This window comes from Panthera pardus, unplaced genomic scaffold (genome assembly GCF_024362965.1).
Source record: "Panthera pardus isolate Hobbes unplaced genomic scaffold, ASM2436296v1 HiC_scaffold_20, whole genome shotgun sequence".
NCBI classification, from domain to species: domain Eukaryota; kingdom Metazoa; phylum Chordata; class Mammalia; order Carnivora; family Felidae; genus Panthera; species Panthera pardus.
The window spans coordinates 55,738,886-55,763,002 of record NW_026526766.1 but is presented as its reverse complement, the minus strand read 5'-3'; the positions used below and the strand labels follow the sequence as shown (position 1 = coordinate 55,763,002).

General features: G+C 40.5%; 1 protein-coding gene and 1 long non-coding RNA gene across 2 annotated transcripts in view; one reads left to right on the top strand and one right to left on the bottom strand.

The window, feature by feature from the left end:
- The window catches only part of UBAP1 (ubiquitin associated protein 1), a 61,655-nt gene extending 52,725 nt beyond the window's left edge, over positions 1–8,930 (bottom strand). Inside the window, 2 exon segments of the mRNA XM_053908057.1 lie at positions 6,250–6,292; positions 8,787–8,930. The gene's annotated coding sequence lies outside the window, so the exon portion shown is untranslated.
- Positions 8,931–8,941: 11 nt separating this feature from the next.
- Positions 8,942–10,181, top strand: LOC109252029 (uncharacterized). Its single transcript, XR_002073816.2, has 2 exons — positions 8,942–9,323; positions 9,756–10,181. It is a non-coding gene; the product is annotated as an uncharacterized LOC109252029 (long non-coding RNA).
- Positions 10,182–24,117: the final 13,936 nt, after the last annotated feature.

Below are 24,117 nucleotides of genomic sequence, written 5' to 3'. Positions count from 1 at the left end.
TATCTCCCTCTTTCTCTGCTGCTCACACTCTCTCTCTCTTTCCCTCTCTCAAAAATGAATAAACATTTTTTAAAAATTTTTTAAACTTAAAAAAAAAAAAAAAAAGACATTCCAAATATGAAAGTTCAACATGTGGACTATATGTCGTATAGAATTACTTCCAATATAAATGTAAGCATAAATCTTTAAAATTTCTCACCTCTGTAACAATTTTGTCAACTCTAACACAATGCATAAATTATCCAACTACGTACAATCCAGCTAACTCACCTATAATGTAAAGGGTGTATATGATTTCCAGGAATATGGGAAATATTAGCACCAAAAGCAACACAGGCAGTTTGGAAACCTGCTTGTAGCACAACAAAACCATAGTGCTTGTAGCACAACCTAACCATTGATTAGGCCGACATTAAAACTCAGAACACCACTGACTTCAAATAAAGCATCAATTCTGAGGTGCCTGGGTGACTCAGTTTGTTCAGCATCCAACTCTTGATTTCAGCTAAGGCCATGATCTCATGGTTCATGGGATCAAGCCCTGAGTCGAGGTGGGTTAGGATTCTCTCTCCTCTATCTCTGCCCCTCCCCCAACTCCCACTGGTGAGCGCTCTTTCTACTTCTCTTTCAAAAATAAATACAGGGTGCCTGCGTGGCTCAGTCAGTTAAACATCTGACTCTTGACTTTGGCTCAGGTCATGACCTCATGGTTCATGAGTTCAAGGCCCGCACTAGGATCTCTGCTGTCAGTGCAGAGCCCACTTCAGATCCACTGTTCCTCTCTCTCTCTGGGCCCTCCCCCTACACTCATGCACTCTTTCAAAAATAAATGGATAAACCTTAAAACCTGAGGCCAAGCCCCACATCAGGCTCCACACTGACAGAAGTAGCCTGCTTGGGTTTCTCTCTCTCCCCATCTCCTTCTGCTCCTTCCTCACTCACTATTTCTCTCAAAACAGATAAATACATGATTTTTTTAAAAAAGGAAAGCACCAATTCATTTCTAAATAACAACAGAAGCGCACCTGGTGGCTCCATCAGTTGAATGACCGACTCTTGATTTCAGCTCAGGCCATGATCCCAGGGTTGTGGGATCAAGCCCTGAGTCAGACTCCGTGCTGAATGTAGAGCCTGCTTAAGACTCTCTTCTCTCTCTCTCTCTCCCCCTTTGCCCCACTCGCACATTCCCCCTCTCTCTCTTTCAAAGAAAAATAAAATAAAATAAGGCTTGGTGGCTCAGTTGGTTAAGCGTCTGGCTTTGGCTCAGGTCATGATCTCGTGGTTTCTGAATTCAAGGCCAGCATGAAGGTCTCTGCTGTCAATGCAGAGCCTGCTTCAGATTCACTGTCCCCCTCTCTCTCTGCCCTGCCCCCCTGAAATGCAAAAGCACTCTCTCAAAAATAAATGGGTAAACCTTAAAAATATTAAAATAAAACTAAGAAAAACAAACAGAAAACTAAAACCTAAAGGTGATTCTTTACAAAGGTTAATTAAATTGATAAACCCCCTGGGCAAGGCTTATCAGAAAAAAAAAGAAAAAAGAAAAAAAAAGAAAACTACTGCTATCAAGAATGAAAGAGACCATACACATTTACAAAGATTAAAACAGAATACCATATCAAAACAATTTTATGCCAAGTCTGGCAATCTGGCTGAAATGAACCAATTTCATAAAAACCACAAACTGCCAAAGATCACTACAGAAGAAACAAAAATAGCCCTATACCTATTAAAGAAATTAGATTGGTAATTTATAACCTCATCATAAAGAGAACTCATGGGGCACCTGAGTGGTTCAGTTGGGTAAGCATCCAACTTTGGCTCAGGTCACCATCTCACAGTTCACGGATTCGAGGGAGAGTGGGGGGTGGGGGGGAGAGGCAGAGATGGGGAGAGGGGGAGCAGGGGAGAGAGAGAGGGACAGAGAGACAGAATCTTAAGCAGGCTCCACACTCAGCACGGAGCCGGATATGGGCTCAACCCTGGGATCATGACCTGAGCAAAATCAAGAGTCAGACACTCAACCATATGAACCACCCAGGTGCCCCTAAACTTGTTATTTTAAAAATGTCTGTAGGGGTGCCTAGATGGCTCTGTCGGTACAGCATGTGACTCCTGATCTCAGGGTTGCCAATTCAAGTGTGTGGAGCCTACTTAAAAAAATAAAGTTTTTTAACTTCAAAATAAATAAAAATGTAGAAGCAAAAAGACACTATCGTTGAGCATCCCTAGCATCTACATTTTGAATTCTCAATATCATTTCTGCATTAATTCTTAGAGAAATGGTTATTTTCACATGTACAGGAAGAATTTGTAAGATTAACCTGGGTCATCTGTTGTGTATGAAAGACATCTTTCAAATATTTTGACGTTTATTTATTTTTGAGAGAGAGAGACCGAACACGAGTGGGGGAGGGGCAGAGAGAGAGAGAGGGAGACACAGAATCCAAAGCAGGCTCCAAGCTCTGACCTGTCAGCCCAGAGTCTGACACAGAGTCAAACCCTTAGCTCGAACCCACGAACCATGAGACCATGACCTGAGTCAAAGTTGGACGTCCAAACGACAGAGCCACCAGGCACCTCTATCTTTCAAAGATTTATAGTTCATGGGGCGCCTGGTTGGTTCAGGCAGAAGCGCCTGGGGTCGTGAGTTCAAGCCCCATGTTGGGTGTAGAGATTACTTATATAAATAAAACTTTAAAAAAAAATTACAGTTCATATGAAAAAGCTACCAACCTGAAATGGTTAGGGTTGATCAAAGATGAAACAACTTGTATATCAAAATGGCTACATGTAGAATATCCAACTCCTGGATCTCAGGGTTGTGGGTTCAAGTCCCACACCAGGTATAGAGATTACTTAAAATCTTTTTTTTTTTTAATTACTTAAAAACAAAATCTTAAGAAAAAAAAAAGGAATGACTATAACTATTTCAAACACATGGTATAAATCCCCAAGTTTATAATAATCAAAGATCCTTAGAAAACCAACAGTCAAAAAAAATTGAAAACCCCAAAAATAACCTACTGTAAGAGACTACTGTTATAATCTTTTTTTTTTTAATTTTTTTTAATGTTTATTTTTGAGAGAGAGAGAGAGAGAGAGAGAGAGAGAGAGACAGAGCATGAATGAGGGAGGGGCAGAGAGAGAGGGAGACACAGAATCCAAAGCAGGCTCCAGGCTCACAGCTGTCAGCACAGAGCCCGACGTGGGGCTGGAACTCACAGACTGCAAGATCATGACCTGAGCCAAAGTCAGAGGTTTAACCAACTGAGCCACCCAGGCACCCCTGTTATACTAACTTTTTACTCTGAAACTGGTAATTAAAAGAACAAAGCATTTGTCCTTTTTATTTTTTTCTTTTTATTGTTTTTATTTTAATTCCAGTATGGTTAACATAGTGCTATATCAGTTTCAGGTGTACAATACACTGACTCAACAATTCAATACATTACTCAGTGCTCATCATAGTAAGTGTGCTCATCCACCCCTTTCAACAGGAACTAAACTTCAGTATAAGCCTGCTACTAAGGGAAAGCTCTTTAGAAAAGAACAATACTTCAAAAACATAAATATGACAGAAATAGCACAATGATACAATTTCAAAACTTCTAATTAAATAACTGATTCAAGTATCATCAGTGAATTCTAAACTATTAAGTAAAGATTTATAGGGAATTTTATAATATAAGGATCACACTGACACCATCTGAACAACTAACAACTAAACCACTAAAATCACTAAAAGTGGGACAACCATTCATTATATACCTCCTTGTGTGATGTAAACGAAAGTACAGAGCACCACCTATGTGCTGTTCCCCTTACTGTCAAAAAATAAAAATAAAGGGGCACCTGGGTGGCTCAGTCGGTTAAGCATCCAACTTCGGCTCAGGTCATGATCTCACAGTTTGTGGGCTTGAGCCCTGCATCAGCCTCTGTGCTGACAGTTCAGAGCCTGGAGTCGGCTTTGGATTCTGGGTCTCCCTCTCTCTCTGCTCCTCCCCTACTCATGCTCTGTCTCTCAAAAATAAACAAACATTAAAAAAAAAATTTTTTTAACAAAAGAATTGTTTAAATAAATAAATAAAAATAAAAAAATGAAATCAAGCTTCTAACTATTAGTTTACAAAAAATAGAGGAGCAAGTGAAAAGAAACACGAGAATGTACATAGGATACCTACAGGACAAATGGCCTGGTTTCTCCAATGAATCAATCATATGAAAAGGGGATAATTATCATATAATAAAAAACGCTTAGACATGAAAGCCAAATAAGTGATAAATACAGACCTTATCTGAACTGTGAATGGAACAAACTGCCTGTAAAGTGACATTTTTAACACAATAAGAGAAATCTGAATATAGATGACATTATATTAAGGAATTACTAATTGTTCAATGTGATAATAGCATGATGGTTATGTTTTTAAAAGAAAGCCTTAACAAAGGTTCGTAACAATGTATTTACAGGAAAGTTTGAGATTTGCTTTAAAATACTTCAGGCACTAGGGCGCCTGACTGGCTCAGGTTGTAGAACATGTAATTCTTGATCTAGGGGTCATGAGTTTGAGCCCCGTGCTGGGATAGAGATTACTTAAAACAATAAAAAAAAAAAAAAATTACAAACATATAGCATGTCTGGCAGAGAAGGGTTTCCTAAATATGATATAAAAAGCACAAACCATAAAAAGCTGAAAATTTCAATTCATTAAAATTATGAACTTTTCTAATACCAAGACTATAAAGAGATGAAAAGTCACAAATTGAAAACAGATTATTTGTAGCCCGTAGTTAGCAAATAATTAGTATACAAAATTACATATATAAAGAAGTCTTAAAAGTCAATCAGAAAAAGAGAAACAAGAAATTGGCAAAGAACTTGAACACACACTTCATGAAAGAAGCACAAATAATGAATGAATATATGAAAGGAGGCTCAACTTAAGGAAACGTAATAAAAACCAAACAGATACCATTTCAAACCCACCAGATTAGAAAAAAATTTAAAAGTCTGACAATATCAAGTGTTGTGGAGGAAGTGAGGAAACCAAAACACATACTGCTGGCTCTTGACTCAGTAACCACAAGATGCACAAATACCATGAGCCAACTCAGTGACTCAAACATTAAAAGTGTTTGGTAAGCAATTAAGCAACTGATAATGACCAATCCAGAATTATGAGAACACATGCGGACTACTGCCAGATACAAATTCTGGCCCTTAATGAACTGAATCAAACCTGACACAATAGAAATAAGAAAACTTAGTCTCTTACCCAGTTTATCCAGTTTATTTCGTTAAGTACAAAATATTCAGGTATTCATTTCCTCAAGTACTAATGACATCTTAATGACTAAAATTTTAATGAACTATTTATCATTCCAGTTACACTATACTACAAAGAGAACAAGTAGTTTTAAATAGCTTTGAGTTCTTTGTCTCACTCTCTCTGCCCCTCCCCCCGCTCTTCCTCTGTCTCTGTCTCTCTCTCAAAAATAAACATTTAAAAAAATTTTTTTAAAGAATGAATGAATAAATAAATAAATAAATGAATAAATAAATAAAAATAGTGGCTATACTTTAAATTTACTTTATAGGAAATGAAATGGCCCTGTGACTGCCTAAGAGGGATGAAAGTGTAGCAGATGTAGTTTGGGCATTGAAGTTGAACAAATCTGAGTCCAAATCCAGACTCTACCATTTTATAGCTGTAACCTTAAATTACTCCACTGATCCTCAATTTCCTCAACACCTAAAAAGTATGTGTATCACAAACTGCCTACCTAATCAAAGATTAGAGATTATTGCAAATTGCAAAGATTAAGAGATTATGTCAAGTGCTTAACAATGCCTACCTCATTAGCACAGGCCCAGTGTTAACACACTTCCCTTTATAAATCTTGCTAATCTCACCTAAAAATTTTAAAACCTAAAATTACAACTCTCAACTGATAGGAAAATATTACTCTTAATTCAAATCATTTCCAATATTACAAAATTGTGCCCTACCGGTTAGAAGAGGAATACCTGCCTACGTCTTCCTTTATTACATTATGGAAAAAATAGATTTTCACTTATCTTCAAGATATAGAAGCAGGGATTCCCAAGTTATGCCAAAATATAAACTCATCTGATTTCTAAGATTTAATTCAAGTTTTTGATTCTAAATAAAAGCTATTTAATATTTAAGGTACTACATACCACTTTTTACATTTCCTGAAAAAGCCTGTCTAAAGAAAAATTACCTGATTAATGATGAATTGATGGTATTGGGATTTTTTGGTTTGCCTGTGGGAAAAAAGTTTACAGTTAAAATAATCTACATGTTAAAAATCTCAAAACAGGAGGGGCAGAAGGGTGGCAATTGGTTAAAGCATCTGACTTGAGCTCAGGTCATGATCTCCCAGTTCATGGGTTTGTCAAGCCCCACACTGGGCTCCACACTGAAAGCCCACAGCCTGCTTGGGATTCTGGCTCTCCCCTCTCTCTCTGCTCCTCCCCCACTCACACTTTCTCTCAAAATAAATAAACTTAAAAAAAGAAAATCTCAAAACAGCAACACCTGAGTGACTCAGTCAGTAGGGCACACAACTCTAGATCTCAAGGTCACGAGTTCAAGTTCAAGCCCCACCTTAAGCATAGAGCTTACTTTAAAAAAAAAAAAAAAACTCAAACTATTCAATTTAATTAGAGATCAGGGAAATTTATAATACAGGCCATCTACACTGTGGGATAATGAAAATACATTTGTAATGCTGAAAATACTCAAGAGGATTTTAGTCACTGAATTAAATTTCAGGAATCATCATTTTAAACACCTTACCACATTCAAGATGTAAAAGAAAAGATGCACAAAATAAACTTAACATTTGCCAATCTGAGAAATATGAATAACCAGTGATGACTGTCTACAGACCTAATATTATCACTTCAGGATACTGTCTCCTTCAAAACCAAAATAAAAAATAAAATCTTTCAGGGGTGCTTGGGTGGCTCAGTCAGTTGAGCGTCCAACTCTTGGTTTTGACTTATGTCATGATCTCATGGTTCATGAGTTCAAGCCTGTCGGGCTCTGCACTGAAAATAAAGAGCCTGCTTGGAATTCTCTCTCTTTCTCTCTCTCTCTCCCTCTCTCTGCCCACCCCCCGCCCCACCCCACCCCGCTCACTCTATTAAACTTTAAAAAAAAATTTTTTTAAATAAAATCTTTCAGGGGCACCTGGTTGGCTCAGTCGGTAGAGCATGAGACTCTTGATCTCAGGGTTGTGAGTTCAAGCCCCACATTTGCGTAGATACTACTTTTAAAAAGGATTTTTTTTATGTCAATAAAAATAACGTAAATAATAAAATCTTTCAAGATACACACAAAATGTCATGATGAGGTCATGAGTCAAATTCTAAACCAAAGAAAAATTCAGAAACTTCTTATATCCACAAACTTTAATTTTCTTCCACTGTCTTTATTTCTAAAGTAACCCTTTTCTTCCAATGAGGCCATAACAAGTAAGTTATTTGCTGTGCAGTGATAGAGATGATCATTAGAGAAACATTAATTTTCCCATTTCCATAATGAGAATGACTCTTAATGCAACACAGAGCACGCATTAAATGTTAAATGAATAACAGAAAAACGAAATAGAATGGATTAGAAATAAAAATTTAATTTCTAAAATTCCACTTTATAGGCTAATGCAGAGAATGTAATTCTTTTAGACTTTGAACACTTCACATTTTTTGTTATAACACAATACATAAACTTTCAGTTTAACTAGTTTGGGACAGTAGCAAGAAAGAACTAGCTATCACTAAAGACTAAGTACCCTGTTTTTCCCACCATCAAATATGACAAAATTCCAAAGAGAAACATCCATCGTGTCTATCCAATTTCTCAAATGCTAATAATTATAACTGAGGAAAGAGAGAAAACACTAGTAAGTGGGGTTAGAACAGAAAGTATTTAATAGTCAACTAAATTGCCCAATCTGGTTTTCTAACACTGCATGTTATTTTAAAACTCTCAAATTTTCACTTCAGTTTAATATAAAATGCATTTTCATGCCCAGCCATACTTTTAAAAGACCAGTCTGGAAACAAGTACGTGTGGAGACAATCCAAAGTCAGAGATCCCTGATAGAGATCAAATAAATGAAGTATAACTTGATGTTCCACAGGAAAGATTTGGGACTGTTTCTGAGGCCCAGGTGGACTATACAGGTAAGTCTCCACCCAAGAAATAAACAAAAGAGGCAAGACAAATATACTGGGGAAGACCAGACAATGTCAAAGATATCCCCAAAGGCCCTTCACCCAGGCTCTGGTTTCCTCCCTTTCTCCCTAATCTCAACGACTCAGGGAGAACTAAATCTGCATCTCACTTCCCCAGCTCACCCTCAACTCCAGATCACTCACCTTCTTTACTAAAACCTGGATCCTCCTCCCCGACATCCTCTAATTCCCACAGAGCTCTTACTCCAGCCAGATAGACATCTACTGCGCCTGTCTTTCAGTAAGGTATTAGTTCCCTTAATCCGAACTCATTTTCCGCATCCCATCTGCCTTCCGCCCCTTCAACTCGGGTCCCCTCACTCCGACCTTTCTCCCAGAATCCTCCCAAGTCACCAATTTCTAGCCCCTTCTCCCTCCCACTCCACAGCTATAGCTCCTTTCTTCCGGCTCGGCCTCCAACCTCTTCCCAAGGAACCCTCCCCCATCCGTCTCCCGGTACCGGTCCCCTCCCCCAACTCCGCCCCTCTCCCCTTCTCCCAGCGGGAGGCCCCCTCACCTGAACGCCGCTGCCGCCGCCGTCCCAGAAGCCGAAAGGTGCTGCGCCGGCCGGCCTCCCAGGCTCGGTCCCCGCTGAGCTCCTGACGGCCTCTAGGGAGAGCGAACGCCACCACCTCCAACTCTGCCCGCCCGGGGCCAGGCCGTCACCGTAGCCACTGCCAGTACCACAGCCGCCATGTTGAGGTCCTACTTCCCTCCTCCTTCCCCTCACTACTCCGCCCCTTTGGGCGTCGGACGTCAAGGCGCCGCGCTCCACCCTCCCTGGGCCAATGGGAGGAGTCGACGGTGACGTAACTAATCTCTCTTCTGCCAAACAACTCCAGTTGCCTGGACCGCTGCAATTAGAACGAGTGGACCTTGCTGACCCATAAGGGAGAAAGGGAAGGGAGGTGGGGGGAGACACTCAGAGGTTAAGGCGTAGAGGCTGGAGAAGCGGCCCAGGAGGGAATCTGAGAGCCTCGAATCGTGAAGGGACGCACAAAGACTTACCAATGAGACCTACTTGGGAGTGAGAATGTCTGGCTTCTGGTCGCAGGTCAGTGACCCGGTACAAGTCCTACCCTTTCCGGACCTCACTTTCCCCATTTACAAAGATTGGGTTGAAAGATGACCTCTAAATCTTCCTCCAATTGTGACATTCAACGATTTAAACTAGGTAATCCAATCCCAAATATTGACTGCCTTGTGCATTTATTGGATGTCTCTTGAAATTCGGTGCATGGAGGATTCATAACTGCGTGAGATGAATCTTTGTTCCCGAAAGTTCCTATTTGGTGAGAGAAATAGAAGCACAGTTAACTCGAGGAAAAATCAGAGAGTGATAATGGCTTAACAGGTGCGTTAATTGCTCTGGACAAAATGGCTTTTGGCTGGAGGATCAGAAAAGGTTCACATCTCTACACTTTCTGGGTACATAAAGAATGTGTGTGCGCTCATACCTAATTCTTCAGCCCTGTTTTCTCTTCAGAGCTCCAGAGAAGGTACCGTTTGTACTTTGAAGGGTGCAGCAGTTTTAACTCACAATGAAAGAAAGCGGACATTCCAGAAGGGGGAAGTTAAAATAAGCAGAGAATAGCAAATCGTCGATTCTGGATTATTTGCCTACTTAATTCAACAAATAATGGGCAGCTACAGAAGGCTTGTGGAAGACTACTGGAACAAAGCTCTTCATCAGGAGAATTTAAATGGTAGCAGTGAATAAAATGGACTGCAGACTACAGGGCAGACTTCTGCACTGAGTAAAAGAGTCACACCTGAAGTAAAGCAGAGACAGCAGAGATGGAGACCAGGGAATGAACTCAACCAAGATTGAAGGGATTAACTCAACAACACTCCCATGTAGAGAATGGGAGGGAGAATAAATCATGGGAGAATAAATCATAAGAAAAAGCAAGTTCTGGGGGTCTTTTTTAAACATAAACAAAAAAAAAAAAAGTAAGGTTTACTGAAGTGCTAGAGGAGATAATAGTGAGTTCAGCTGTCCAAATTAAGATGATGGCAAATTTTCCAGAGAGATGTCCAGGAGGGAATGTAAACTTGGAAATTAAAAAGAGGCAAGGAGTATATATGTGTAGTATACTGATACTTCTTGAGCAATTAAACTTTTCACTCATAATTCAACAAGCATTTCCTGACTGCCTGCAGTATACCAGGCACTGTTCTATGCACTGGGGATAGAGCAGTGTATAAAAGAGACCCCTCCCCAAAAAATCCCTGCTCTCACAGAGCTTATATTCGAGAGGAAAATGACTAATAATAATGGTGATAGGTGTTAAGAAGAAAAAATAAAGCAGAGGAAAGGAGATAAAAAGGTATCCAAGGTTGAAATTTATAAAGGATGGCCAGGGAAAGGTGATATGAGTTAAAAATTGAGGGAAGTGAAAGATTTGCAGATATTTAGGAGTAGAAAATGCCAACTGAAGGGAACACCAAATAAGAGATCCTGAAGTGGAAGCTCACCTTCTATGTTCTAGGAACAGTATGCAGCCCAGTGTAGCTGGAATGGAGTAAGCAAAGAGGAGATGAAGTCAGGTGACAGGGGACTAAATCACACAGGGTCCTTTAGGTCATTTTAAGGACTTTGGCTTTCACTCTGAGCTGAAAGCCATTGGAAAGTTGTGAGCAGAGAAGGGAAATGATCTTTTTAGCAGGATCACTCTACTCACTGAGCATAAGCTAAAGAAGGGCAAGAGTGTAAGAAGAAAGACGATTTAAAAATTATCGCAGTATTCCAAGCAGGAAATGATAGTCCTAAGTAGGACTGTACAGTTGTAGTAGTAGTGAAACTGATTAGAAATAGCTCGGTTCTGGGTACATTTTGAAGGTAGCGCAGTAAGAATTTGCTCCCAGATTCGATGCACGATGGAAGTGAAAGGACTCAAGGATGACTTTAAGGTTTTTGACCTCAAATTCTTACAGGTTTGGCTAGAAGAATGGAAAATCAGATTAATTAAAATTTCTGAGGATAGGACCCTTTGGAACACTGACAGGGCATGGGAAGACGAAGCAGGGAAGGATTTGGAAAAGTAGTGACAAGAGGAGTAGAAAAGGAATTAGAAGACTATGGTGCTGGGCACCTGAGTGGCTAAATTAGTTAAGCATCTGACTCTTAATCTTGACTCCGGTCATGATCTCACAGTTAGTGAGTACAACCCCCCCATTGGGCTCTGTGCTGATGGCATGGAGCTTGCTTAGGATTCTGTGTCTCCTTTTCTTTGCCTTCTCCCATTTGTGCAGGCTTTCTCTCACGCTTTCTCTCTCTCAAAATAAATAAACTTTAAAAAAAATTTAAATGTCTAAGAAAAGAAAAGAAAGACTGTGGTGTCATGGAGGATTAGGAAGGGAAGAACCTTTGGAGGTCTGGGCCTGTGCCTCTTACAATAGGACTCCCTGAGACCAGAGACATGCCTCCCCTATCAGATAAGGACTTCCTGAGATTTCCCCAGCAGCCTAGGTCTCCTGATCCAATAATTTTTCCTTCTCTCCCTTCTTGCTTTAAGTAGGGATCAGGTTTCTGATCCCTGAGAAACACTGATCAATGTTCTACTCCTGAGCCAGCCTGCTGTGTGCCTGTTCCCCATGGACACAACTCATTTTATTTTTTTAAAGTAGGCTCCACACCCAGTGTGGAACCCAGTGTAGGGCTTGAATTCATGACCCTGAGATCAAGACCTGAGCTGAAATCAAGAGTTGGACACTCAACTGACAGAGTCATCAAGGTGCCCCAGACACAACCCCTTCTTAAGAAATGGAAATGAAGTAAGGACATTTCCTGGAGAAACAAATACTTCACCTTCCTAGAAGTGACTCATAGTTGACAATTTCCATATGTGAATGCTGACGGTAATTCTCTTGGGGTCAGAAGAGGTTGAATAAGACACCAGTCCTCCACTCCCCCTGCCCTGTGTCTTTCCTTCCCAATGCACCTAGATGGTGCCAGCACACCCGATGTCTAGAAGCAGCACTCCAGGCCAAGGGGCATCAGCTTGCACTCCTTCCACTTTTCTTTCTCCTTCACTTCATAAATGAGGCTTTTGGGGTGTCTAAGAGCAGAAACAGGAAAGACAACCAGCTCTTAATCTTTAGCCATCCAGAATTTACTTAGTCGGACCATATGCCAGACACCATGAGTCTGCAGAGATACTCTTAAGGAGGTCAAGTGAAAGAATCAGACAGGTGTACAGAAAATGATAGTATCTGGCAGAAAATTATGGAGTTCCCAAGGTAGTACATTGCATACCTCAGAAGTAGAGAGGGGAGAGAATCTGAGTAGACTTGAGAAACAAAGGAGAACTATATGGAAAATTGAAGGATTTAAGCTAGACCTTAAAGAACAGATAGAATGAAGGGTGCCCAAAGCAATGAGAACAAAGCAGTTTAGGCACAGGCATGGATTCAAGAAAGCTCCACAAAAATTCAGAATCAGTATGGGTATATGTAGGAGAGCAGAGGAAAATAAGGCTGGAGAGAGCAAGTACGAAGAGGCGTGGCTTGGGTTTAATAGTTCTAAGGCTATAAATAAAGTCACTGGAAGCTTTTCTCCTGGGAAATTAAAGAGAAAAGTCTGGATAAATCCTTAGAATCATGGGGGTCAGGTTGAAACCCTTTGCCCCTCCCTAGAAGCTCAAGATAACAATTAAGGACTCAAGTCTTGGAGCACCTGGCTGGCTTAATCAGTAAAGCGTGCAACTCATGATCTTGGGGTTGTGAGTTCAAGCCCCATGTTAGGTGTATAAATTACTTAAAAATAAAATCTTGAGGCACCTGGGTGGCTCAGTCAGTTAAGCACCTGACTTTTAATTTTGGCTCAGGTCATGATCTCACAGTTCGTAGGATAGAGCCCCAAGTCAGGGCTGACAGCCTGGAAACTGCTTGGGACTTTCTCCCTCTTCCTCTGCCCCTCTCCCTCTGCCCCTCCCCTGCTTGCTCTCTCTCTCTCTCTCTCTCTCTCTCAAATAAATAAATTAATTAAATGGTTGAATAGAAAAATATGGGTATAGGGGCACCTGGGTGGCTCAGTTGGTTAAGCAACCAACTCCTGATTTCGGCTCAGGTCATGATCTTGCAGTTCATGAGTTTGAGCCCTGCATCAGGCTCTGTGATGACTGCTCAGAGCCCACTTGGGATTCTCTCCCTCCCTCTGCCCCTCTCTCCCACTCATGCTCGCTCTCTCTCTCACAAAATAAAAGTTTTTTTAAAAATACATGGGTATAACTTGTCAAGAGGCAATTCACTAAAGAAGAAACAAATAAATAGCTAGTGAGCATATACAAAGATAGCCAACATGACTGATAATTTTTAAAAATGGGGAAAGGCCCCATTTTTCACTTAACAAATTGGAAAAAGCTAAAAGGATTAATTATATCCAATGCTGTCATGGATGGAGAAATAAGCATATTTATACACTGTTGATGGCAGTACAAATTGATGAAACCATTTTTGTAGAGCAGCATGGCAGTGACTATCACAGTACATTGTGAAGTAAAAAGCCAGTTATAGAATAATGCTTATTGTATCCATTTTTATAAAAAAAAGAAACAGCTAGACATACAGATATAAATATAGACATAGATATAAGTACAGGTTTAGAAGAATGCCTGGCTGGCTCAGTTGGTGGAGCATGTGATTCTTGATCTTGGGGTCATGAGATCAAGCGCCACATGTGGCATAGAGTTTATTTAAATAAAAAATAAAAATAAATGTAGATTTAGATATTTTAACATAGATAATAGACTGCAAAGATACACACCAAACTCTTATTGTGGCTCTGAAGGGAGCAGGACATGCCTGAAGGGGGTGGGCAGCAGGACTTGGAACCAAGGAGGTGGGGGAAGTGGAAACCAGAGAGAAGGTCGCAGTCACTGCTGGAAGATGTGACTGGAAGAAGTCACAGCTGTGAGAGAGAGAGGAAGAATTGCCCTGACTTTTCCCTTCCTCCAGCCCTCCAGTTTCCTGCCATTGCCTCTCACCGTTGGAATCTAGCTAGCAGCTGGCAAAAGGAGCCGGAAAATGTAGTTTTCAGAACAGAGAATGGGTCCCAAAACAGAGACATAATGACCAACCACAAAAAGTTATTGAGTGGTTCACAGAATCAAAGAGAGAGATGGAGAAGCAGATATGAAAAGCAAGAGAAAACCTAGTAAAAAAGAGCAAGAAGCCTGGTAAGAGCCACCTGTGAAAGAGCTATAAAAGACAATTCCTTAATAGTAAGTGGTAATAGTAAAAGATAATTGTATCAAATTTGTTTAAATGGCGTGAGTAGACTATCCTGTCCCTGAGTTAAAAGAGCCCTGTCTCACCTGTTGGGATGAGCACTGGGTGTTGCACGGAAACCAATTTGACAATAAATTTCATATATTTAAAATAAATAAATAAATAAATAAATAAATAAATAAATAAATAAATAAAATAAAAATAAATAAATAAAAGAGCCCTGTCTCTAGTAATCATTCAGCTGATATACTGAGGTCTACTATACACCAAACCCAGTGCTACAGTGGGAACAAAGATTAAATAATACCAGGTTTCAGTCATCAAGAATCTTTGGAGGAAGACAATCATAAACAGACAATTATAATAGTCAATGTCAGCAAGCTTGAAGACCAGCCACTATGCTAAACTGTGGCTTTGTGCAAAAAAAAAAAAAAAAAAAAAAAAAATCATCCTTTCTGAGTGGATGCTATGCCAGGGATAAAGCTTGGCGAATTGAGTGCAGCTGGATTTTAACCCTCTCTGGACCCCTCAACCAAGCACTTTTATGAGCACAAAGGACACAGCCATACATAGCTGCCCTGCTTAAGGAGGTAGAGACTGGCACCAATGGAGGAGATCAGAGGCAGCCTGTGAGGATGTGTACCCACCTATGCAGCAGGAAGGCCTGAAAGCCCAGCCTCTCAACCCAGAACTTCATTAGAAAACACAATGATTTCATTTGCTTCTGGTGCTACTAACTGTAACAAGGAATTTGCAAAGAGAACCCTCTGGAAATTTGGAAAGACTCCTTTGGAAGGAAAAATTAACAGATGGTGTTTACAGCTTTGCCTTGGTTCCCCCATCAGAGTGAATGCCAGATGTTTTCTTCTGGTTTCAAAGACAGTGTGTGAGATCGAAAAGGTTCCTTTGCCCAAAGGTAATGAAATATTAGAATGAGTTAATTGTGAGCATGTGGGCAAGTGAATCCTGTGCCAGGTCAGCAAAGTTTGACTTGCTGTTGTGATGTTATCATTCTAGTCTTTTCTTTTAACAGCATCAGTGTCCCATAAGAGGGGGTTGGCGGGATAAATGCACATGAGACAATGTTATGCAGCCATTAAAAAGGATGTTATAGGGACACCTGAGTGGCTCAGTCGGTTAAGCTTCTCTTGGTTTCAGCTTAGGTCATGATCTCACTGTTTCGTGAGTTCCAGCCCTGCACTGGGTTCTGTGCTGGCAGCATGGAGCTTGCTTGAGATTCTCTTTCTCTCCCTCTCTCTCTCTCTCTCTGCCCCTCCCCCACTCGTGCTGTCTTTGTCTCTCTCAAATAAATAATTTTTTTAAAAAAAGATGTTATAAAAGGATGTTACGTAGATACTGTAAGATCAGCGGTTACCAGGAGTTAGGGGAGGGGGATAAATAGGTGAGATACACAGCATTTTTTTAGGGCTTTAAAATTATTCTATATGACACTATAATGGTGAATACATGACCTTATACATTTGTCAAAATCTATAGAACTATACAATACAAAGGGCGAACCTTAATGTAAACTATGAACTTTGCTAATGATAATTCATCAATACTGCTTCACTAATTGTAACAAATGTACTGCATTAATGCAAGGTGTTAGTAATAGGGGAAACTGGTGGGGTTGGGGGAATATGGGAATTCTCTGCACTATCTGCTCAATTTTTTCTGTAAATCTTAAACAGTTCTAAAAAATAAAGTCTAAAAAAAGGATGTTATAGAAGTATGTAAATATGAAAAGATGCTTGTAAAACATTGCTAAGTTAAAAAGAGCTACTAACCATATATTCAATATGGTCTCATTTTTGTAAAATTATACACATACACACAATATAATTTTCAATTTGAAATTCTGAAAGGACATATGCCAAAATATTATAGTGGTTAACTCTTGGTGGAAGGCTTATGGGTAATTTGTAATTTCTCCCCTCTGTTTGCTTATTTAAAAATGCCCTGGTGGGGGACACCTGGGTGGCTTAGTTGGTTGAGTGTCTGACTTTAGCTCAGGTCATGATCTTGTGGTTCCTGGGTCCGAGCCCTGCATCGAGGTGCAAAGCCCTTTTGGGATTCTCTCTCTCTCCTTCTCTCTCTCTGCCCCTCCTCCACTTGCACACTCTCTCTCACTCTCACTCTGGTTCTCGCTCTCGCTCTCTCTCAAAATAAACAGATAAACTTAAAAAGAAATGCTCTAGGGGAACCTGGCTGGATCAGTTGGTAGAGCATGGGACTCTTGATCTTGGGGTTGTGACTTCAAGCCCCACAGTTGGGTGTAAAGATTACGTAAAATTTAAAAGTCTTTTAAAAAATGCTTTAGGGGGCACCTGGGTAGTTCAGTCAGTTAAGCATTCAATTCTTGATTTTGGCTCAGGTCATGATCTCACGGTTGGAGAGTTTGAGCCCCGTGTCAGGCTCCACACTGACAGTGCAGAACCTACTTGGGTTTCTCTCTCCCTCTCTCTCTCTCTGCCCCTCTCCTGCTTGTTCTCTCTCTCTCTCTCTCTCTCTCTCTCTCAAAATAAATAAATAAACTTTAAAGAAAAAATGTTTTAGGAGCACCCGGGTAGCTATCGGTTGAATGTCTGACTACAGCTCAGGTCACGATCTTGTGGTTTATGAGTTTGAGCCCTGCGTTGGGTTCTCTGCTGTCAGCACAGAGCCCACTTCAGATCTTCTGTCCCGCTCTCTCTCCGCCCCTCCCCCACCAAACCCCCACCCTACCCCCACCCCGCTCTCTCTCAAAAATAAATAAATATTTTAGGGGTGCCTGGGTGGCTTGATCCGTTAAGTGTCTGACTTCAGCTCAGGTCATAATGTCACAATTCCTGGGTTTGAGCCCCATGTCGGGCTCTGTGCTGGCAGCTCAGGGCCTAGAGCCTGCTTCAGATTCTGTATCTCCCTCTCTCTCTGCAACCCGCCCCCCCCCACTTGCACTGTCTCCCTCTGTCTCTCAAAAATAATAAACATTAAAAAAATTTTAATAAACATTTAAACAATTAAAATGCTTTAAAACATTTTTACTACACAAAACACATAAATATTTTTCCATTGTAAATGGTTCAAATGATAGAAGATGTATTTTAGTACTGCTGTGGTGTGCTCCCCAGATCTCCACCCTTCAAAACTGAAGCATTCACTTCTCCAGCTGCTGGGAATGTTAGTGGCTGATAGCTTGCAGTTAAGCACTCCAGACAACCTTGCCTGAGAAGAGCTGCTTGCTTTCAAATCATGCCCTCTTCCCCAGGGCAGCTTACATTCAAAGACTGATTAGTGCAAGAGTATAAAGGCCTGATTACCCTGGCCCCAAATAGGGACAATTCTGCAGGGCCATCCTAGCTCCAATGCTCTACGTGGAATAGACTGAGGCTTTTTTTTTTAAGTTTATTTATTTTGAGAGAGAGAGAGAGAGAGACAGAGAGAGAACTAGCAGTAGAGGGAGACAGAGAGAACCTCAAGCAGGCTCCATGTCCAGTGTGGAGCCTGACTCTGGACTTGATCTTATGACTCTGAGATTATGACCTGAGCCAAAACCAAGAGTCAGATGCTTAACTGACTGACCCACCCAGGTGCCCCAACTCCTTCTTGTTAAAGATTACTTTTCCCCCTTGCTTGAAGATGATGGAGAACTCTCTCTCCTATTAAAAAGGTGCCTCCCCATCTGGATCCCATCATCTCAACCTAGCCATTAGACCAATAACTAGGATTAAGTAACAACATGAATGACCAAGACATGATAAAGGAGGAAGGAACTGTGTCCAACAGAGCTATAGAACATAGCCAATATATATTGACAGAGGCCAGGAGCATATACATGGGACTACACTCTGAGAACTCTGAGGCTTGATCTAACCAGGGCAAAGTTGAACCTAAAGTTGGATGAAGGAGAGGTTATTAATAGGGAAACATTCTGGGGATGCCCAGGTGGCTCAGTTGATTAAGCATCCGACTCTTGGTTTCAGTTCAGGTTATGATCTCACTGTTCATGAGTTCGAGCCCAACATAAGGCTCTGCACCGACAGCATGGACCCTGCTTGGGATTCTCTCTCTCTCTCCTCTCTCTCTTCTCTCTCTCTCTCTCAAAAAGAATAGGGTTCCTTGATAGCAAATGAGAATGATAGGATCGCAAAATAATATAGGCCAGATGGTAATGCTCAACCATCAGAAGCAATGTAAATGCAATTATTGTAATAAACTATGAGGTTGGAATGGCAGCCAGAAGGGCCTGACTTGCAGAGAGATGGCTGATAGTACACAATGTTCCTAAAGGTAAGATGGCCAACATAGCAATTAAAATAAATCAAAGTGGGGAGATCAAGGGGCTGAGTCATGATTCATTGCCCAGCTTCTGGACTAGAACCAGCTTCCAGACCCGGAAACGAATGACCAATGGAGAGACCAGGTCTCCAGGAAGAAGGGCCCTATAACACCATGGCAAGTACAAGATAGCAATGATTCCTTCAATCCTTCCCCCAAAGGGGTCCACTGCCATTTACTTGGGCAGGCCACACAGGGGAAAAGGAAATACTATCCAAGGGATTCAAGGACTTTAAGACAACAGGAATTCAGAAGTCTGAGATGAAATTGATTATAGGGGATCAAAAGCATCATTAGGGTCCTGCAGTTAGAGTGAGATGTACCAGCTCCTTTGGTTAAAAGAGAAAGGGTCTGAGGTTCGGATGTTTCAGAATCATGAATAGTTGTGAGTGCATTTGCTGGCTAGTAAGAGACCTTGAATGAAAATGACTGTAAATCAGGGATAAGGAGGCCTAAGGAAAAGGGCCCTGGCCTGGCTCAGCAACTGGAGCATTGTGACTCTTTTTTTTTTCTTTTTTTTTTTTTAAGTAGACTCCTCAAGGAGCTTGAACTCATGACCCTGAGATCAAGACCTGAGCTGAGATCAAAACCTGAACTGAGGTCAAGAGTCATATGCTTAACTGACTGAGCCACCGGGGCACCCTTGGAGCATGTGACTCTTGATCTCAGGGTTGTGAGTTCAAGCCTCATATTGGGTGTAAAAATTACTCAAAAATAAAATCTTTTTAAAGAAAAAAAAGGTCTAAGGGAGAAGCATTTGGGTGGACCTATGGGAAGGGGAATGAAGTACAAAGATCTTTATATCACATGTGTATTAGTTTCCTAGGCTGCCATAACAAAACACCACAGACTGAATGGCTTAAACAACAGAAATTTATTTTCTCACAGTCTAGGGGCTACGATCTATGTGTTTTCAGGTTTGGTTTCTTCCGAGGCCTCTCTCCTTGGCATGCAGATGGCCTTTCCTCTGTACGTAGATATCTCTAATGTCTCTCTGTATGTGTAAATTTTCTCTACTTATGAGAACACCAGTCAAATTGGATTAGGGCCCATTCTAACAGTCTCATTGTAAACTTAATCATCTCTTTGAGGGCCGTATCTCCAAATACAGTCACATTCTATGGTACTGCAGATTAGGGCCTTAACATGGAAAACTTGGCGGGGGAGCAGGGGGAGTTCAGTCCATAACAACATGGTAATACATATTAGAGAGACACCACAGAAGAGTCACAGAACAATCAAGTAAACAAAATGACTCAGTCACTTGATAAGTCAGTCTGTCATTGACCACTCCAGAGCAGGTACAATGGTCCATAAAGTAACCATAGTGGGACTTTTCATGAGTCCAACAGCATAGATTCACACTCACCAAGCTTTTCCCATTTCCCCAAATTGTCAAAGAAATTTCATCAATTTACACTAAAACCAATGTGTATGAAGGTTCTTACCAACATTTTAGTTTTTTTCTTACCAACATTTTAAATTACCAATCTTCATGTTTTGCCAGAGAGGGGATAAATGACTTTTTATTGGATTTTAATTTGTATTTCCTTGTGTTTGTATTTCTTACATTTATTGACCATTTGTGAATTGCTTGCTATTACTCCTGCCCATATTACTATGGGATTGTTCCCCTTTTCCTTATGGATTTGTAAGGCTGTCATATATTCTATAATTTGTAACCAAACCAAAGTGAGTTCTCTCCTTGGTGAGTCAAAAACTGCACCAGGTTGAATTGTCACACAAACTTCATTTGCAACAAATGAGATCATGAGAAATAGCTTCCAAAGCTGTGACTCCCCAAGCAATGGTGGATGGGTTCCTCTTACTTAGGCTTAGGATGATTGTTTACTTAGGGAAGTCTTGTCACTGTACATAGAGGCGGACATAAGATTGCAGATGAGCCTTAAGAAAACATACACACATTGTATGCTATGTAAATGAGGATTGTGCTCCCCTCCTTCTGCAAAGATTTTAGTATTATAATGAGATAAAGGTAGTTGTCAATCATTCTAGAGGATACTTCAGGCACAGGCATGAGTCCGGGTTTAAATTCAAACTGGTCTGGGTGGTCTGGGCCAGCTGGAGGTCTTGTCAGGTTTGTTGCAAGGGTGCTTTCGCTTTCCATTTGCCTGAGTTAAAAGATAAGCTGGAAAGAAGAGCTTAAGGAGAAATATGGGGCAAAGGTCAGTAAGTACAAGCAAAAGGGGAGTAAAGGTCAGGTCTTGGGGTCTAGCTGGTGACAACATTAATCATCTGATTTGTTGATGATTGTGAATTGCTTGCTGTTGTTCCTGCCCTTTTATTATGCAGTTGTTTCCCTTTTTCTTTCTTTCTTTTTTTTTTTAAGTTTATTTATTTATTTGAGAGAGACAGCACAAGCGAAGAAGGAGCAGAGAGAGACGGAGAGAGAATCCCAAGCAGGCTCTGTGCTTATAGTGCAGAGGCTGACGAAGAGCTTGAACTCATGAAACCATGAGATCATGACCTGAGCCAAAACCAAGAGTTGGACACTTAACCAACTGAGCCACCCAGGTGCCCCAAGATTTTATTTTTAAAGTAATCTCTATACCCAATGTGGGGCTAAAACTTACAACCCCAAGATCAAGAGTCACATGCTCTACTGACTGAGAGCTCCTCCCCTTTTTCTTCTGGATTTTTAAGAGCTGTCACATATTCTATACATTAATTATCTGTTAAATGCAATAAAAAAATATCATTTGCCTTTTAAGTTTAATGATGTCTTTTTTTTCCCTTTTTTTATTCCTACCTAATTAAATTAAATGGATTAAGAGTTTATCTACAGGCACCTCAGTGGCTCAGTCTGTTAATCATCCATCTTCAACTCAGGTCATGATTTCATGGTTCAAGAATTCAAGCCCTGCATTGGGCTCTCTACTGTCCGTGCAGAGCCTGCTTCTGATCCTGTGTCTCCCTCTCTCAAAAATAAATGAACATTGGGGCACCTGCGTGGCTCAGTCAGTTAAGCGTCCAACTTCAGCTCAGGTCATGATCTTGTGGTCTGTGAGTTCGAGCCCCACATTGGGCTCTGTACTGACAGCTCAGAGCCTGGAACCTGTTTCAGATTCTGTGTCTCCCTCTCTCTCTCTGACCCTCCCCTGTTCACTCTCTGTCTCTGTCTCAAAAATAAATAAATATTTTTAAAAAATGAACATTAAAAAAATTTTTTTAAAGAGTTTATCAAAAAAGAGATTCTAACTTCTACCAGAGGAATAGATGGTACTGGACTTGCCTTCTGGTGACAAAGAACCAGAAAAGTGGACAAAATATATGAAAGAACTATTTTCAGACCTTGCACTAACAAGCAGTGTGGGACTATGACCCCTAGGGTAGGAAAACAAAGAAGATAGGCTCAAGCTGCATGTGAATAGGGTGAAACTCCAGAAGGTTGATCCTGGTCAAAGAACTTATCAAAGACAAACAAAGTCAGACACTAGTTAAAGTGGTAAGAACAGATCTTAACCAGTAATATACTATTGCAATAGGGAAGAGAATCCAGTATGAATTGAACTCAACTTTGATCAGTACAGAAGTGAATGGGCATTTTATTTATTTTTTTAAAGTTTATTTATTTTGAGAGAGAGAGCTTGCTCACATGAGCTGGGGGAGGGGCAGAGAGAGGGAGAAAGAGAGAATCCCAAGCAGGCTCCACACTGTCAACACAGAGCACCACTTGGGGCTTGATCTCACAAACCATGAGGTTGTGACCTGAGCAAAAATCAAGAGTGGGACGTTTAACCAAACGAGCCAGCCAGGTGACTCCAAATTAAATTTTTTTAATGAAGAAAAAATACTTTTTCAGCTAAACAAAAGCTGAGAGATTTATTACCCTTAGATCTGCCAAAAAAATGTTTAAGAAAGTTCTTTCTTTCTTTATTTTTGGAAGGTTCTTTAGACAAAAATATGATGATACCAGATGAAAAAGAGAACCAGAAATTGTAAATATGTGGATAAAAACAAAAGATACATAATTTGTAAATATATTTAAGAGATAAGTGACTGTTGGGGCACCTGGATGTCTCAGTTGGTTGAGTGTCTAACTCTTAATTTTAGCTCAGTCCATGATCCCAGAGTCATAGGATGGAGCCCCTCATCAGGCTCAGTGCTGAGCGTGGAGTCTGCTTGAGATTCTTTTTTTTTCTCTCTCTCTCCCTCCCTCTGCCCTTCTCCCCTGCTCACACTTGTTTTCTCTCTCTCAAAAGAATAAAAAATTAAAATAATAAAAATTTGAAAAGATAACTGGCTTAAAAATAAAAAATAAAAGATAATTGTTCATTTTTTTTAACATTTTATTTTTAAGTAATCTCTGCATCCAACATGCGGCTCAAACTCACAACACTTCAGATCAAGTCACATGTTCTAAAACAAAAGAAAAAAAAGAGTCACATGCTCTATTGACTGAGCCATCCAGATGCCTGATAATTGTTTATTTTATTCTATTTTATTATTATTTTTGTTAATGTTTATTTTTGAGAGAGACAGAGACAGGGACAGAGCATGAGTGGGGGAGGGGCAGAGAGAGAGGGAGACAGAATCTGAAGCAGGCTCCAGGCTCCAAGCTGTCAGCACAGAGCCTGACACGGGGCTCGAACTCACAGACCGCAAGATCATCACCTCAGCCAAAGTTGGACGCTCACCCAACTGAGCCACCCAGGTGCCCCTTATTTTATCTTTTTTAAGTTTGTTTATTCATTTTTAGAGACAGAGAGAAAGTGTGCACAAGCACATGTGAGAGAGTGAGAGAGGGGCAGAGAGAGAGGGAGAGGGAGAGAATCCCAAGCAGGATCCCCAATAATTAACTGTTTAAATAAAAAATATAGAGGGACACCTGGGTGGCTCAGTTGGTTAAGCATACAACTCTTGGTTTCAGCTCAGGTCATGATCTCACAGTTTTGTGGGTTTGTGGAACCTGCTTGGGATTCTCTCTCTCTGCCTCTCCCTCTCCCATGTTGTCTCTGTCTCTCTCAAAATGAATAAACTTTTTCATAAAAAATTTAAAAATATAGAAATGTATTTTTAGGTAGACTCCACACCCAACATGGGGCTTCAACTCACCACCCTGAGACCAAGAGTTGCATGCTTTACCAACTAAGCTACGTGCCCCAATAAAGATATACTTTGTAGTTTATAACATAAATAGAAAAAAATGTATTATAGTAACAATAGAAAGAACAAAAAGAAAAGGAAATGAGGGGTGCCTACCTGGCTCAGTTGGTAGAGCTTGTAACTCTTGATCTTGGGGTTGTAAATTCAAGCCCCACGTTGAGTGTAGAGAT